We start from the raw sequence: 19,628 nt of genomic DNA, 5'->3' as shown, positions 1-19,628 counted from the left end.
CAATCATCCAGACCGTTGCTCCTGCAACTACTGAAAAGGCTGCTGCCCCTCTTCTGGAACCACACGTTTGTCTGGCCTCTCAACAGATACCCCTCCGTTGTGGTTGCACCTACGTTACAGCTATCTGTATCGCTGAGGCACACAAGCCTCCCCACCAACGGCAAGGTCCATGGTTCATGGGGGAAGGACTAAATACCTAGGAATTACAATTACGAACAACTTCAATTGGAAAGAGTACACAGATAATATTGTGGCGAAGGCGAAACAAAGATAGCGCTTTGTTGGCAGAACACTTAGAAGATGCAACAAGTCCACCAAAGAGACAGCCTACATTACACTTGTCCATCCTCTGCTGGAATATTGCTGCGCGGTATGGGATCCTTACCAGGTAGGATTGACGGAGGACATCGAAAAAGTGCAAAGAAGGGCAGCTCGTTTCGTGTTATAGCGCAATATGGGTGAGAGTGTCACTGACAAGATACGCGAGTCACTGAAACAAAGGCTGTTTCCTTTGCGGCGAGATCTGTTTACGAAATTTCAATCACCAACTTTCTCTTTCGAATACGAAAATACTTTGTTGGCACCCACCTACATAGGGAGAAATGATCATCATAATATAATAAGAGAAATCAGAGCTCGAACGGAAAGATTTAAGTGATCCTTTTTCCCACGCGTCATTCGAGAGTGGAATGGTACAGAAGTAGTATGAAAATGATTCGATGAACCCTCTGCCAGGCACTTAAGTGTGAATTGCAGAGTAACCATGTAGATGTAGATGTAGAACTGATTCCTCTCTGCCGGCCGTTGTGGCCATGCGGTTCTAGGTGCTTCAGTCTAGAACCGCGTGACCGCTACGGTCGTAGGTTCGAATCCTGCCTCGGGCATGGATGTGTGTGATGTCCTTAGGTTAGTTAGGTTTAAGTAGTTCTAAGTTCTAGGGGACTGATGACCATAGATGTTAAGTACCATAGTGCTTCAGAGCCATTTGAACCATTTGATTCCTCTCTTATCGAGTTACGGCCCTGCTAAACCTTTTGCCAGGGTCTCAAACGTACCTGCAAACCTTAGTGCGTCTACTGATTCGACATTACTGTACGCATCTTCTGACAGTTTCAGTCGCTCCACATTTAACACGGAACCATCTTCCAAGGATTATTATGTACGTTTCCTTTTTGTATGACATCGCAGGTTTGTTGTGCCACTCCCCATTTTTAATTTTTTTAAAGCGAGTAGAGCACTGTACTTAATCGCTATCGCACTTTGTAAAATAATTTCAAACTGTGCATGGTGCCATTCTGTAAAACAACCAATGTCCGAGAACGACAGTCAAAACTGCTGGGTAAACCAGGAGGAGGCAAGACCTGCATACTGCATGTCACTGGCCTATTTACAATTTTGTTTTTGGGTGGGAGTGAGGGGAGGGAGCTATGCCTTTCATTTTACCGTAGCTAAAATTGAAAATTAAATTTATTGATCCGTACTAATTTACTGTCCAAAATTATAAAGATAAAGTGTGTCGTTGGTTTACGTTTGTTTAATTACAACACTAATGATTTATTGAGGTTGTGAGTTATATCATGAAATCAGGTTTTTAAAGGATTATGAAGTTTTAACAATTTTAATAAAACATAAACCAGTTGCTAAGAGAATTTTCTGCATTTATTCTGTTAATTGTCCATTTTTATAGTCAATGCCTCGCTAGTTGTATTTCTCAAATATGTTTGATTCTCTTAAACGTGGAGAATCTGCCCTCATTCGTGGCCGTTGTCACCAGTAGAGTTGCCAAGAGCTGTAGAAACCGAAACACATTAGGATAGATCTGACAGTCGCTTCCACTGCGTTTTGAGGCAAGTGCTCCAGTCGGTGTTGATGAAAGACTTCGGATCGGTTCTTGATACATTGCGAACTTTTTAACAACTTTAATTGTCTTCTACCAATAAGAAACATATGTATCATTGGTGGAGTTGCGCAGCTCAATTCACTTTGTGCTTCAGATCCCTTAGCCGCCGGTTTAACAACGACGAATTAGCCGTTGTCGTTGTTAAATCGGCGGCTAATGGATCTGAAGCACAAAATGAATTGAGATGCGCAACTCCACCAATGACACCTACACTATGTGATCAAAAGTATTCAGACACCTCCAAAAACATACGTTTTTTATATTACGTGCTTTGTGCTGCCACCTACTGCCAGGTACTCCATATCAGCGACCTCAGTAGTCATTAAGACGTCATGAGAGAGCAGAGTGGGGCGCTACGTGTAACTCATGGGCTTCAAACACTGTCAGGTGATTGGGTGTCACTTGTGTCATACGCCTGTATTCGAGATTTCCACACTCCTAAACATCCCTAGGCCCACTGTTTCCGATGTGAAAGTGAAGTGAAAACGTGAAGGGACACCTACAGCACAAAAGCGTACAGGCCGACCTCGTCTGTTGACTGACAGAGACCGCCAACAGTTGAAGAGGTTCGCAATGTGTAATAGGCAGATATCTATCCAGACCATCACACAGGAATTCCAGACTGCATCAGGATGCACTGCAAGTACTATGACAGTTGACACATGTTGTGTGAAAACTGGATGTTTGTCAGTAGTTATAAATTTCGCTACACTCTGACTTAATTTAGCAAAAGAATTAATAAAACCGGAAAATTGAAAGTTAATTTAGTGACTGAAATTAATAGTGGACTTTGTTTCTGAAGCACTACGAAATTCAATAAAATAAGGTTAGTCTTGGGCTACCTCAACAATCATTTCAAAAGCTACTTGAATCTACACAATTTAGAAATAAGAGATTTAACTTTGAACTTGAATTAAATGATTCTGAACAATTAACAACAGTAACATTTATTACATGCCAGGCTGAGCTGCAGTCACAGGTAAGCTAAAATATTGTAACAAAACTCGCACTCTTAACTTCTGCTCGTGTAATCTAAATATTGTAGCCAGCTACGAATACTTTAACTGAACTTTGAAATTAAAGCAGTGAAATGGAATGCTATTACTTTGATGCTGGCATATGAATTTCAGTGACACTCGGGTTCATTCCAGGAAAGGAAGGGACCCTGCTTGGTAATGCAATTGGGACAATGAGCAACAAAGGTTCATGCTAAGTTGCTGGATTTTTGTGATGCAACAGTTTGAAAAGCTGAGGTCTGCCATACAATTCTAAAACTTTACGTGCGATATTACTTTAATTTCAATGACACTCGGGTTCATTCCAGGAAAGGAAGGGACCCTGCTTGGTAAATTAAAGCAGTGAAAAGGAATGATATTACTTTGATGCTGGCATATGAATTTCAGTGACACTCGGGTTCATTCCAGGAAAGGAAGGGACCCTGCTTGGTAATGCAATTGGGACAATGAGCAACAAAGGTTCATGCTAAGTTGCTGGATTTTTGTGATGCAACAGTTTGAAAAGCTGAGGTCTGCCATACAATTCTAAAACTTTACGTGCGTTTTGTCTTCCTTGTTGGTTGATTGAAGGTTTGTGGTCGTCGATTGGGGAGGTGGCGACAGTCACTCATTGTCGGCTGTCGCTGTTGCAGAAGCTAGATATTGGCGCGCCTTCTTCTCGACATGCTCATAGGCGAAACGGGCTCTTTATATGCGCCAGCTAATCCTTCCCGTCCACGACACTGTGTCAGAAACTATCATTGCAAGTCGAGCGCAATTAGAAGCTGCCAAACCCCGAAAGCGCGGCAACTCGCGGGAGTGTCACACAACACACCTGCTCCACCACCCTACTCCAGCCAGACTCCCTCTGCCCACGCTCCATGCGGCAGAGTTAACACTACCAAAGATCCTAAAACTTTGGTTCTCCACACGACCTATCGATGAATCGTTGGATAGCATAGTTTTCCCTAGGCCAGACTCAGCGTAAAAATACAAACAATATTTACAAAACAAGCCAATTATACATCGACATAAATGCATAAATATATATGTATACAAATAGTAAAACAATTACAATATATAAAGACACAGAAATGTCATATCTTCAGGTAACAAAATAAGGAAAAAAATTTATAGTAAAATAGAAATAGGAGGATATGCATATCCGGAGTTACAAGGGGGCTTGCAACCCTTGTTGTTTTGCATGGCACTATCACAGCACAGTCCTACATTGATGTTTAAGCACCTTCTCGTTTCCCATCGTTGAGGAGCAATTCGGGGATGGCGATTGCATCTTTCAACACGACCGAGCACCTGTTCATAATGTATGACCTATGGCGAAGTGTCACAATAGCATCCCTGTAATGGACTGGCCTGCACAGAGTCCTGACCTGAATCCTATAGAATATCTTTGGGGTGTTTTGGAACGCCGACTTCATGCCAGGCCTCACCAATCGACATTGATACCTCTTCTCAGTGCAGCACTCCGTGAAGAATGGGCTACCATTCCACAAGAAACCTTCCAGAACCTGATTGAACTTATGCCTGCGAGAATGGAAGCTGTCATCAAGGCTGAGGGTGGGCGAATACCGTATTGAATTCCTGCATTACCGATGGAGGGAGCCACGAACTTGTAAGTCATTTTCAGCCATGTGTCTGGATACTTTTGATCACATATTGTATGTCTCTTAGTGGTACAAGACAATTGAGGTTATTAAAAGTTCACAGTGTATCAAGAACTGATCCTGCAGTGAACTAATGATAGGCATCCAGAAAGGATATGAATACAGACAGTTTGTAGTAACCCTCACCATCATCAATGGATCCTGATTTCCATGATGTGTTTACTTTGTAGAAATGCTTGACTTGACTTCAGCTCTACTGCCTGAAGCTAATTCCTTGGCTTCTAAGAAAATCCGGCTGAAAGTATCGTCAACATTTTCTCTCATTGAAAGCTGTTCCCTTTGAGAGCCCTGGCGATATTGATTAACTCTCCAAAATCTATATCTTGGCACTGAAGCTGATAACAGATGTACTCCTTCAGTGCAAACAGTTCAGAAAGTATTATTAAGCATATAACAAAATCTCTCTTGGTGATATCTGCTAGCAGAATCATGGCATCATGGAATGTGGTCTTGTTGTTAAATTTTTGAATCCTTCCCAGTCTCAAAACAACACAGCCATATACTTCCTTGAAGTAAAGACATTCAATCCATTTAAAGAGCAATGTACATTTCAGACTCCTGATTTGATGTTTGATTGGTTGGAGGGAGCGGACCAAACAGCGAAGTTTCCATTGGGTTAGGGATGGATGGGAAGGAAGTCGGCTGTACCCTTTCAAACGAACCACTCCCGAATTTGCCTGATACGATTTAGGGAAATCACAAAAAACCTAAATCAGGATGGCCAGACGCTTGTTTGAACCGTCGTCCTCCTGAATGCGAGTTCAATGTGCTAATCACTACAACGCCTCACTCAGTTCCTGACTTGAACATCGGTTAATGATTCAAGTGCATCATTTAATGTTTATCTATGATATGGTGGCCCAGAGAAATTACATATCATTTCCAGTGTTCCTAGTGAATTTCTGAATTTCTGATAAGTGGAATGTTGCGTGTGTTGGTGACTACCAAACTGAAATCATGAGCTGCACAATCAGACTATATATATATATATATATATATATATATATATATATATATATATATATATATATATATGTGTGTGTGTGTGTGTGTGTGTGTGTGTGTGTGTGTGTGTGTGCGTGTGTATGTATTCCCTTCTAATATAAGAGGTAATACTAAAATATTTACGTTTTTCTGATGACTGTAGCTTGGTTTGGTTGTAAAGGATGTTGGATGCACGCAGATAAGGTATGAAATAATGCAATTCAAGGTATAAATTCATGTCTTGTAGAAAATATGTTGATGCTAATCACAGTACGACTCAGTTTTTATAGTTTCTAACCCAAAATTTAACTACACTTGACATTTTGATTATACAGAATGGGTATATGATTAGTGGGTCTGAACAATCAAAATTTCTAGACGCTGAGATAGATGATAAGCTGTCTCAGAACGCTCATTCTCAGGATCTTATTCTAAACCTGGCTGCTACAATCTTTACCAGTTGAATAGTGTCAGCAATAAGTGGTCATCCAACACAAAGATTAGTCTACTTTGCTTATTTTCATTCGTTTATGACATATGACATTAAATTTTGGAGTAATTCTACAAACTCACAAAGGTTATTTTTGGTTCAGAAATGGGCAGTTTGAGCAATATGTGGCGTAAGTTCACGAAACTCTTGTCGAGCTGTATTCAGGAATTCGAATTCTCAAAAGGCCTCTCAATAGCATATATTTTTAATGTGGTTGTCCTTGACACTAGGTGCTTGTTCCCAAGAATCAGCAGCTTGCACACAGTTAATACAATGCAGAAATCCAGTCTACATTAGAATCGCACTTTCTTTAATGCTGTGCAGAAAGGCATACAGTATTCTGCTGCATTCATTTTCAATAAACTACCATTAGAATCAAAAAACCTTAGCAGTATTCCTCGTGCTTTACGATCTAAATTGAAGAACTTCCTCATGACTCACTTCCACTATTCTTTCAGGTAATTCCTGGAGAAAAATTAGCAAATATCTGTGTTAGATGATGATATATACTTAGCACTTTGTCATCTATTTAGGATTCATGAACAGTTCAGTTTATTTTTATTAACTTTTATGATGTAATTTCATGTACTGATTTAATCTGTGACCATGGAGACTGGTTTTTCAGCTTGGTCCTACAGAACTAGGCATGTAAATAAATGGCATAAATAAGTAAATAAAGCAGTTCCAAGGAAGTGATTGCTTGTTTCTTTGGCGATGCTGGAAATATCACGACCATTACATTAGAGATTCGAAAATCAGTTAATGCATAATGGTGTATAACAACTTGTTTGTTGCAAATAATCAATGAAATCAGGAAAAACAATGAAAAACGTCACATCTTCCTTCATCTTTAATATGCCAGTGGCCATACATGAAATGAAATGATAATGGAGGAAAAATAAATGTCTCATTGCCTGTATTCACCTGATTTATCATCGAATGACTTTTTTTATCCCCTTATGTCAAACAAAGAGTGGGTTGGCAGTGATTTTCATCACATCAAGAATTTGTTCTATCCTTCCAAAATCATATTTTGGAATAGGTCTACTGACATCAAAGTGGAAAAATTTTTTACAGAATGGAAGGCATGCCGAAATGTATATATTTTAAAGGATAATATTTTGAGCATCAAGAAAAGATTTGTAACAAAACTCAAAATGGCCTTTCGTATCAGCACAGATCAGAGAGGTGGATTATCACTTTGGGTGTGACATTCTGTCTGCACATATTTTGGTTCCAAGGTGATGATTCAGAACTGTATCAAAGGCTTTCTGGGAGTCACACACGAATTTTGTAGCTGCGAATTTGTATGCATGTTGATAAGTGCTGAGCCCAAATTAAAGGAAAAAGGTATTTCTAGCTCATCAATTTTTCAGTGGTCTATCATTCAGTTCATGTACTACTTGATTTAAAGAAAACAAAACATCAGTGTAATGTGTATGGTGAACATGATCAGCCCTTTTGGAATTATTAAAATCAGTAAAACTACTACAAATGAGCTCTAAGCTAGAAGTTTGAATGAGCCCACTGAAGTAAAATTCGAGGTGCAATAAGGTAAAAGTAAGCAGAGCACAAATCAGCGTTTTGTGATGAAACTAGGTGGTCGACATGTACAGAAAAAATGATAGGTTCATATCTCATTATCATGTGGTTGAAATGAGCCAGTTCTGATTTTATCTGAAATAATGACAAGAAAATGAGAGTATTGAGTAAAGTACATATATATTTAATGCTGTAATTTAGTATAAAAAATTGCATCGTCCAGAAATTCGATCAAAGCAAATTAAATTCATTTTTCAGTTTATTTATATGTTTTTTGTAATGTGTAACTGAGGCTTGTAATTCACGACAAATCCACATGTTACAGTAAAACATATGATTTTCTGTGGTTAAATATGCTATCCTTTAAATAGACTGAATGATAAAAAGGAAGTGAAGCACACAGAAGGAGGGCAGGAAAAAATTAAACTTATCTCAATGATTACACAATCAAATCATATTTACAGAGGCATTATAAGCCAGATTATCAGTATGAAGCTGCACCCCATCTGGCCTGGTTGCAGGCACTGATTTGCTTTGGAGAAGTATCATAAAGCTATTGTATTCTCTCCTGAGGCAAACTGAGCCACAGCTATTGTAGCTGGTTCCTGATATCCTGGACAGAAGCGCTGACACAAATGATACCTGAGCTAGTCCTACACATGTTCTACTGGGGCAGATCTGGGAACATTGCTGGTCACAGGGGTACCTCAGCATTATGCAGTCAGTTCATAGACTTGTAAGTGCCGTATGTGAACGAGAACTGTCCTGTTGAAAAATGGCATCACAATACTGGTGCTTGAGAGATAACATGTGTTGATGCAGGGTATCCATGATGTACCATTGTATTGTCAGTGTTCCCTCATCACTGCCAGCCATGACCTGAAGCCATATGCAATAGTTCCCTACATCATGACCCAAGGAGCTGTGTCTCTGCAAAACCTTTGAGTCAGACCTCTCCCCCCATAATCATCATACTTGCCTTTGATGATCACCCAGAGTAGAGTAGAACTGCAATTCCTATCTGAACACAATGTGATGCCTTTCGTCAGCAGTCCATACTTCCCAACACAGAACCATTTCAAATATAGCCATTTGTGTTGTGGTGTTAACAGCAGCCGAAGCAAGGGATGGTAATTCTCTAGTCTGGCAACTGTTAGTCTCTGATCGATGATACTGGATGACACAGAATGTATGAAGGAGTCCGTTACTCGCCCTCGGATGGCATGCACAAGTGACAATGGCTTACTATGTGATTGTTGGACAATATCATGATCCTCCGTTGTGGTGGTCAGACATGGTCGACCAGAACCTTGACGTTCCTATGCAGACCAAGATCGGGCAGTTGCCACATCTGAATGACCCTGAAATCTGGGTATTACGTGATCCAACCAGCAGGCCAAATTGTGGTTTCGCTGGCACACACGCATACACAGCATCTATGAGTTATTCACAGTGATCATTCAACATAGGACGCTTCAGCAAGCGCTTCATACGACATGTGTGAGTTGTATGCAGTGTAAAAGTTGAACAAAGTGTCAGGAAATTACTGTAAACTTATCAACACAGAATATGATGGTAATGGTTTACTTCTATCTGTGGAAATTTTTATAATCTGTAGGTATTGTCTAGAGAACAAAACAAACAAACAGTCCTAATAGAACGCGAAGACATTGTATCCTTGTATACCCAGTTCCTCATGCAAACGGACGGGTCTCACAAAGTGGTCATAGAAATGTGCCCACATAGTTGAGTTTTCTACATGAAATGAATGTATTCAGACTAGTTATAGTCTAAATTTTTAATGTGATTTCATCAACTGAGAATAGCACAGTGGACACTTTTGAGGGAACATTTGTAATGTGTGCACTGGAATTCGTGTACTCCTATAGGGAATTCGCCCACATACCAAAACAGCGTTGCAGAAGCTTAGAGTAATTCCAAAGGAACCATCGTGGGGTTAGCCTTAAGTCATTAGGGAAATAATCGAAAACCTTAATCTTGGTGCCCTTCTGGGGATTTGAGCCCCTGTCCTCCTGAAATCGAGTCCAGATTTTCACCACAGCGTCATCTCTCTTGGTCCCAGCAACTTAATATTCAAGTGACTGGTATTTCATACAGTTTTGTGCTTGAGGCTATTGTCCTTGGTCAACTGTCTGTGTGATAACGTTTTACCACACTTGCACTCATTGAATGAAGTATACTTGTAAGTGTGAAGCCATTTTCAAATGTGTATACGTGTGTAACCCATGAGAAAGAGCATACTGGGGTCCAAGGGCAAGAACTTTTACAATTGCGTATTATTTATTATATCAGTCGTACGAGTTTCATCATATTAACAGATTTCACAATGAATGGCGTGGTAGCAAGTGTATTTAATATGGCATTAATCGAGTACACCACTCCTGAACAGCATAGTAACCTAGAATTCTCCCCCACTCGCGCCACCCCCTTGTGATTATGAACGAAATTGTCTCAGACAGTACAGATACCCTTACCTAAAAATTGTAAGTGTGACTAAATATTTCGTATATCTATATTATTTAATTCTAGAAAAAACCTGAAGGTAGAGTCCGCACAGAATACCGTGGCTGGTAGATATGCAGGCGGCAGGGCACGTTTAGGGAGAGTGTTAATGGTAGTGGTTATGGGCACGTGCTGTAGGAGAAATGCCAAGGGCTGCAGGGGAAGTGTCGCTCTAAACTAAAGGCTACACTCACATTTTTTGTAATTATTAAGTGCCCACACTTACATTATGACCATTGAAGAAACTCTACTCCCACCTCTGCTTTGATTAGTATCGAAAAAGAATTCAGATATTTATTTTCACTTGTCTTTTTAACCATTTGTAGTTTTCAGAAAAGCGTCGTGAATGGTGAATTCTGAGTAAAAACTGCACATTTCTCTTGTTGCCATGTTAAGATTGGCTACTTTTGCAAAAACACAGCGGGTCTTACACAGTGTCACCTCTCTGATATGTTTTGCAGGACGCAACTGCGAGAGAAGTCTGAAACAGTGGTTTATTAAGTGAGGAACTGAGGAAAAGTAAGGTCAGTAGCTCATTAAGAAAGCACGTCCTCGGTGCAAAACAACGTTTAATGTCTTTGCTTACATTGTTCATAACCCAACGTATTTCTCCTTCCACTAGCCCTTAAAAATTACAGTCTTTCTCCGAAAAAGTCGTAATTAGTGAAATAACGCAGTAGATAGTGAAGTTTTACGTAATAACCATACGGTAAAATACTCTCCTCTTTGAGTGCAGCCATTCAGCAAAATCTCATTTCTATATATCAGACCATTTATGAAATATAAAGAATGTTGTGGATATTTCATTGCGGATTTATCGCTGGCGCAGCGCGATCGCAAACGCTACATCAGTTCAATTTTCTGGAGACTGGTAACAGATAGAGACCTCCACCCAAGTCTAAAGAAAAATTCGATATGTTAGCTAAATTTCATAAGCAGCAAAGTATTATGCAATTTGCACCAAACGCATAACTATAGAGACCCCCGTTTTTCTTTGCAAACCATTTCGGACAGAGTGTTACTTCTCTGTAGGCATCACAGTAACTAGTAAGGAAATGATGGGCACATCATCATGAACCTGACATATAATGGTATAAGTGAAACAAAAATGATTTTTTTATCATATAGTTTCTGGGAAACCATTTGAGAAAGACTGCAGGGCGTCCACATAGATTCTGTCATCGTCGACCAGCCAAAACATGGTAAAGAGTTCCAGCCTCCTCTTCTGAACAAAGGAGTGAACTCGCCTAGCACTTTGGACGAAAATTGATCACTGCACATTGGTCACTGTATCCTGCATGGACTTTTAACTAGGGTTACCTTATTATACTGCATCCCATACAAATCATACAAGTTGACTGAGGTTTTGAGAGGAACATCATACTTCAGTGATCTGGCACACTCAAAACTTTAACAGCAATGCTGTTAATTTTTTATATCTTACATCACTTTAATTCCGTTTAATAATCTAATTAGAAAGAGAGATCACAGGTAACCTTGAATACACTCACACATGAGGATCATATTCACATAAATCACATTTCTTCAGTATTTCAAGGAAATTTAAATTCAGTTCTATAACTGTTCATTTGCTCTGATTTTCTTATGTCTTTACTGACACAAAAAATACAGTAAACTTTTTAGCATACTTTTTCCCTGTATGTTGGCTCTAAAATACATATTTATGGTTTGAAGATGAATTAAACAATACACATTTTCTATTAATTTTTTTGATTTTCGGAAATTTGTTAGTTACCAGTTACAACATGCTTACAAACTGATAAAAATTGTGTTCTATACTTTAATTAGGTTAGTTCGCAAAATATTATTTTAAGTGAAGCTATATTTTGTTCTATACTTTAATTAGGCTAGTTTACATATATATTGTTTTAAATCTAGCTAATTTTGTAAGTCACTGTGCTTACAAGCTATTTGGTTCTGTTATGTAAGCTGGCCTCAAGAAATATGGGGCAATCAATCACTAAAAGAACAGAGGGTCATCTATGTGACTTATGTGGTCAGGCTGATTTCTGCACTGTTAATGTGATGGAGATATCTAGATCACTGGGTATACCAGGCTTATGTAAATGAAAGTTGAGATATTAAATTTTTGCTGATTACTTACATGCAAAACTCCTAAATGTTGAAAATAACTTAAAATAAAAATTTGGGTAAAGCAGATTTTATTGCAGATCAGAAGGTTTTAGATGTAATGATATGCCTTTCTTAACTTCTTGCTAAATATAAGACTGTCCTACAAATTGCAAACTATAAAACATGAATGCTTTTTCTTATAGGCTAAGAACTGTTCATGGCATGTGTAAATGACCTGATAGATTGCTTTGGAAGCTCTACAAATCTACTGGCAGAAGGTAAGTTGTAACAGTAGAAACATGTGGCCAACTACAGAAAGATGTGCTGAAAGCACTGGAAGCTAATCACCAAATATATCAGTGTAAAATACACAGTAGCTGTACAAGGAGCTCCAAATCACTGAGTGTCACAGTTAAGAAATTCACAGAAACACTGCCATCTTCCATTTTTAACATATCTAGCATGATGTACACTGATCAGCCAGAACGTTATGACCATAGACCTACTAATGATATAAACCCGCCCAGGCGATAGCAATGTCACCTGGTGAGAAGTGACTGCTGGTCATAAACACGCATGGTGCACATAGTATCACTAAATGTGGTGTTGGCGTGTACAATTCGGAAGACGCTTGATCTATCTGAGTTTGACTGAAAGCAGATTGTGAGGGCCCAGAGGCTTGGAACGAGCATTTCCGAAACTGCATGACTAGTCGGATATTCAAGGAGTGCTGTGGTGAATGTCTTCAACATGTGGTGAAACCACATCCAGACGTTATGAGGTTGGGCAGCCGCCCCTGATTGCAGACGTTAGATATCATAGGCTGCACAGACTAGTAAAACAGAATACATGGCTAACTATGTCTGAACTAGTATCAGACTTTAATACTGGGCAGAGTACAAGTGTGTCTGAACACACTGCAGACCAAATACTCCTAGCGATGGACATCTGCTGCCGACAATCCATGCATGTGTCAATGTTAACACCATGACATTGGCATTGACATGGGCATGTGACCATCGGCTGTGGATGTTGGTGCAGTGGCAGAGCATTGCATGGTCTGATAATACCGATACCTTCTTCACCATGACGATGGAAGTGCGCGAATCCGTCGTCTTCCAGGGGAACAGTTCCTTGGCACCTGTACTGTGGGATGGAAACGAGCTGACAGCGACACCATTATGCTCTGGGAAACATTCACATGCACATCCATGGGTCCAATGGAGCTCGTGCAAGGCACCATAATTCCCAAGGAATATCATACACTGGTTACAGGCTACATACACCCCCCTCTGATGATCATGTTTCCCAACAGCAGTGGCATTTTTCAGCAAGATAATTATCCATGTCACAAGCTCAGGAGCGTGATGGAGTGATTCGAAAAATACAGTGGCGAGTTCCAATTTATGTGCTGGCCCCCAACTGAACCCAGATGAACACATTTGGGATGTGACTGAACTTGACATCAGAGCTCATCACCTCCTTCCATTGAATTTATGTGAATTAGGGTCTCATTGCTTCCATGCCATGGCACATCCCCGCTGTTATGCCTGCCATGGATGGACATAGTGGGCATATAGGTTATTAGGTAGGTGGTCATAATGTTCTACTTCATCAGTGTATGATTTTTAATCAGAAGTAAAAGCGAAACACAGAGACTGGCATAGCTTAGTTCTCGAGACATCTACTGTTTCTTCAAACTTTGAGATACAGAAGTTCTCTACCATAGGTTCCCTATGGCCGCTCTATCAGTTTGCTTATAAAATCTGTTGTCCCATTCAAAGCAGGCTGATGTGAGGCAACGTTTAAAGAGATCTTCCATATTCTTTGTGAAAATACCTTCCAACTGTGGCAGCCCTACAAGCTCCATACCATACGTCAGTGCAACTCCACAATCTTTAGCAGCATTGCGATCACGTCATGGACTGACTGTTGGCACAGAAACGTTCCTTGGCCCATGGGCTCATACTCATAAAAAAAAATTCACCAAGGACATAAATATGGAGTCATTCCTAACAGAGATTTTTATCTTCAGAGAGGAGTATATGAATATATTTTATTAGAGTGACAGACATAATGTCCATTCTAGAGATGCTTAGCCTAATATTGAGCTATAATAGCAATACACCACTATCTTTTTGCAAGTATTTTTGGGATACGCTAAAATGGAGGGGCAACACATTTAGAGTGGACTAAGCCTTGTGAGTGGTTGGACTCACACGAGATGTAAATGGAAGAGAATGGAAAACGACCTCACTATCAAGTGGTAGTATACTCACAGTAGATGGAAATCAACTCAGCACCACTTTCCTTAGTCAAGTACCAAACGCATGAATGACTAAAATTAGGAAGAGCTATGTTGTGAGGCTGGCATGTGACAGAAGTTGGGACTTGCTTACATAACATCACTCACTCACTAATTTTGAGATGCCTCATTGTGTTCGTCACATTTGGGTTCTTCTCATATTACAAATTGCATTTATGACACTGTACCATTACAAGGCAACAGCATATTGAAGATTTGTCACAAGCACATCACTTTAGGTACGATTTATTATACACTGAAGCACCAGAGAAACTGATATAGGCATGCATATTCAAATACAGAGATATGTGAACAGGCAGAATATGGCGCCGCTGTCAGCAACGCTATAGAAGACAACCAGCATCTGGCGCAGTCGTTAGGTCGTTTACTGCTGCTACAATGGCCAGTTATCAAGATTTAACTGAGTTTGAACGTGGTATTATAGTCGACCCACGAGCGATGGGACACAACATCTCTGAGGTAGAATATCAGGAATTCAGTCAAACATCAGACCTCAGACATTGCTGCTGCCGTCAAAAGATCCTGTAAGAACAGGACCAACGACGACTGAAGAGAATTGTTCAGTCTGCGAGAGTATAACCGTTATGCAAATTGCTGCAGATTTCAATGCTGGGCCATCAACATGCGAACCATTCAACGAAACATCATCAATTTGTGCTTTCAGAGCCGAAGGCCCACTTGTGTGCCCTTGATGACTGCATGATACAAAGCTTTACGGCTCACCTGGGCCCGTCAACACCAAAATTGGACTGTTGATGGCTGAAAACATGTTTGGCTGGTCGGACGAGTCTTGTTTCAAATTGTATTGAGCAGATGAATGTGTACAGGTAGGATCCTGGATGGCAGCAGAGGACTGTACAAGGTGGTGGAGGCTCCATAATGGTGTGGGGTGTGTGCAGTTGGAGTGATATGTGACCCCTGGTATGTCTAGATATGACTCTGACAGGTGGCGAACATAAGCATCCTGTCTGATCACCTGCATCCATTCATGTCCATTGTGCATTCCTACGGACTTGGGCAATTCCACCAGGACAATGGGTCACCCCCCACGTCCAGAATTGACATGGAGTGGCTCTAGGAACACTATACTGAGTTTAAACGCTTCCCCTGCCCACAAAACTCCCCAGACATGAACACTGAGCATATACAGGATGCCTTGCAACATACTGTTCAGAAGAGATCTCCACCCCCTCTCACTCTTACGAATTTATGGGGAGCGCTGTTGGATTCATGGTGTCAATTCCCTCATGCACTACTTAAGCCATTAATCGAGTCCATGCCACGTTGTGCTGCGGCACTTCTGCATGATCGCAAGGGTCCTACACCATATTAGGCAGGTGTACCAGTTTCTTTGGCTCTTCAGAGTAATTAAATGTTAGTGACACACTCCTTACAACATTTTGAGCTGAACAGTAATAATGTTCAAAGTTGTATGCGACTGCTATCTTCATGTGGTTAGAAATGTGCAACTATGAGGTGGAAGGACGTAGGTTCATGTCGAGGTATATACTAACATATCTTCTCATCTTCATATTTGTAACACATTCTATGGATTTCTTAATCATATAATACAAGTATGTTCTGCAGTTTCTCGGTAATTGGTTCCTTCAATTTCGTGACTTCAGTCTGATTAAAAAAAGTGGATGAAATTGCTCCATGTGAAACAACCTGCAGTGACATATATATTCTTCCTTTCCACAAATATTCTGCCATCTTTTCTGAACACATCATGATTATCGAGAGTCTGGTTAGACAGGAGACCTACAGGTTAAAATCCTGCGAGTGTAATGAGCAGATATCATAGTCTTTCTTATCACCAATGTTTTGCTTTTTATTCATAATGGGTTGAGATTTTCGAGGGTGTGATTAGGCAGGAACCTAAGAGCACAGTATAAACTGCAGAAAAAGAAACGAGTAGCAATCGTATTTATAGTCTTGTGCGTAACAAATATTTAGCTGCAGCCGAATCCTTAACAGCCCTTTCATAAATTTTGATGGTCAAGACAAAGATTGCACTACATAGCGAATGAGAGACTTCATGTGACCGATTTCTGATTTATGCTGAATGCATGGACATCAAGTGACTGATTTACGATTTCAGTTGACTATCAGACATGTTCTACAGTACTTCCGAATTTTAGTCACTTGTGTACCAAAGAGTGAAACTGAGGTTATAAAATACCATTTATGATTCAAAAAGTGAGAAAAGTTGACAAACTCTTTATGGTAAACTACTGAGAATAGGAACATTTCAAAACATCAACATTTATATGCTAGAGAAAATATATACTTAGAAACTCTTTAAGCAAACAGTATACAGAAGGTAAAATTTAGAGTCTTTCTACCTTGCCTCCTCAATGGTGTTGATACTTGAAAAACTTCAAGCTAATAGTATAGAGAAGGTAAGATATAGAGACTTCCTACCTTACCTCATCAATTGTACCGCTTTTTTTCTTTCTAGGTAACAAATAACATCAACAACAACTACACTCCTGGAAATGGAAAAAAGAACACATTGACACCGGTGTGTCAGACCCACCATACTTGCTCCGGACACTGCGAGACGGCTGTACAAGCAATGATCACACGCACGGCACAGCGGACACACCAGGAACCGCGGTGTTGGCCGTCGAATGGCGCTAGCTGCGCAGCATTTGTGCACCGCCGCCGTCAGTGTCAGCCAGTTTGCCGTGGCATACGGAGCTCCATCGCAGTCTTTAACACTGGTAGCATGCCGCGACAGCGTGGACGTGAACCGTATGTGCAGTTGACGGACTTTGAGCGAGGGCGTATAGTGGGCATGCGGGAGGCCGGGTGGACATACCGCCGAATTGCTCAACACGTGGGGCGTGAGGTCTCCACAGTACATCGATGTTGTCGCCAGTGGTCGGCGGAAGGTGCACGTGCCCGTCGACCTGGGACCGGACCGCAGCGACGCACGGATGCACGCCAAGACCGTAGGATCCTACGCAGTGCCGTAGGGGACCGCACCGCCACTTCCCAGCAAATTAGGGACACTGTTGCTCCTGGGGTATCGGCGAGGACCATTCGCAACCGTCTCCATGAAGCTGGGCTACGGTCCCGCACACCGTTAGGCCGTCTTCCGCTCACGCCCCAACATCGTGCAGCCCGCCTCCAGTGGTGTCGCGACAGGCGTGAATGGAGGGACGAATGGAGACGTGTCGTCTTCAGCGATGAGAGTCGCTTCTGCCTTGGTGCCAATGATGGTCGTATGCGTGTTTGGCGCCGTGAAAGGGAGCGCCACAATCAGGACTGCATACGACCGAGGCACACAGGGCCAACACCCGGCATCATGGTGTGGGGAGCGATCTCCTACACTGGCCGTACACCACTGGTGATCGTCGAGGGGACACTGAATAGTGCACGGTACATCCAAACCGTCATCGAACCCATCGTTCTACCATTCCTAGACCGGCAAGGGAACTTGCTGTTCCAACAGGACAATGCACGTCCGCATGTATCCCGTGCCACCCAACGTGCTCTAGAAGGTGTAAGTCAACTACCCTGGCCAGCAAGATCTCCGGATCTGTCCCCCATTGAGCATGTTTGGGACTGGATGAAGCGTCGTCTCACGCGGTCTGCACGTCCAGCACGAACGCTGATCCAACTGAGGCGCCAGGTGGAAATGGCATGGCAAGCCGTTCCACAGGACTACATCCAGCATCTCTACGATCGTCTCCATGGGAGAATAGCAGCCTGCATTGCTCCGAAAGGTGGATATACACTGTACTAGTGCCGACATTGTGCATGCTCTGTTGCCTGTGTCTATGTGCCTGTGGTTCTGTCAGTGTGATCATGTGATGTATCTGACCCCAGGAATGTGTCAATAAAGTTTCCCCTTCCTGGGACAATGAATTCACGGTGTTCTTATTTCAATTTCCAAGAGTGTATATTTTTCTTCTTGGATAGAACTCACTTCTTCGATGTTATTTATTGAAAATGTTTCCTCAGTTCATATTCCTATTTACATATGGTGATGGTTTGTCTTTGTATAGGCAACAAAAAACTTAAATTTTTTCCCTCTCAGATATCTGGTCTCTTTTGAGGAAGAGAACTCTTGAAAAAATATCCCAGTTTTCATGTAAATTTGCAATGTGTCACGTAAACAAAGCAAAAAATTAAATAAAGTTTAAAAAGGTACAACTGCACGAAGTCCACTAATGTATATAAGTGGACATGGAGAGAATATGTTAACTTTCGAAGTTGAAACATCTACATCTACATAACTACTCCACAATTCACACCTAAGTGCCTGACACATAGTTCATCAAACCACCTTCCGACTATTTCTCTACCGTTTCGTTCTGTACCAGCATGTGGGAAAAGTGAACACATATCTTTCTGTCTAGGCTCTGATTTCTCTTGTTTTATTACAATGATCATTTCTACCTATGTGCAATGGCGACAATAACATATTTTCGCTTTCATAGGAGAAAGTTGGTAATCGAAATTTGTGAAAAGATCTCGCCACAAAAAAAGCCTTTGTTTTAATGACTGCCCCTTACTCTATTATCTGTGACACTCCCTCTCCTATTTCGCGACAATATGAAACGAGCTGCTGTCCTTTGGACTTATTCGATGTCCCCCATCAAATATTTCTGGTAAAGATCCTATACTGCACAGCAATGTCCTAGAAGAGGACAAAACACTCGTTCGACCTATACTTGAGTATTGCTCATCAGTGTGGGATCCGTACCAGGTCGGGTTGACGGAGGAGATAGAGAAGATCCAAAGAAGAGCGGCGCGTTTCGTCACTGGGTTATTTGGTAACCGTGATAGCGTTACGGAGATGTTTAATAAACTCAAGTGGCAGACTCTGCAAGAGAGGCGCTCTGCATCGCGGTGTAGCTTGCTCGCCAGGTTTCGAGAGGGTGCGTTTCTGGATGAGGTATCGAATATATTGCTTCCCCCTACTTATACTTCCCGAGGAGATCACGAATGTAAAATTAGAGAGATTAGAGCGCGCACGGAGGCTTTCAGACAGTCGTTCTTCCTGCGAACCATACGCGACTGGAACAGGAAAGGGAGGTAATGACAGTGGCACGTAAAGTGCCCTCCGCCACGCACC

This window comes from Schistocerca serialis, chromosome 5 (assembly GCF_023864345.2).
Source record: "Schistocerca serialis cubense isolate TAMUIC-IGC-003099 chromosome 5, iqSchSeri2.2, whole genome shotgun sequence".
Lineage (NCBI taxonomy): Eukaryota > Metazoa > Arthropoda > Insecta > Orthoptera > Acrididae > Schistocerca > Schistocerca serialis.
This window is presented reverse-complemented; position numbering follows the sequence as displayed.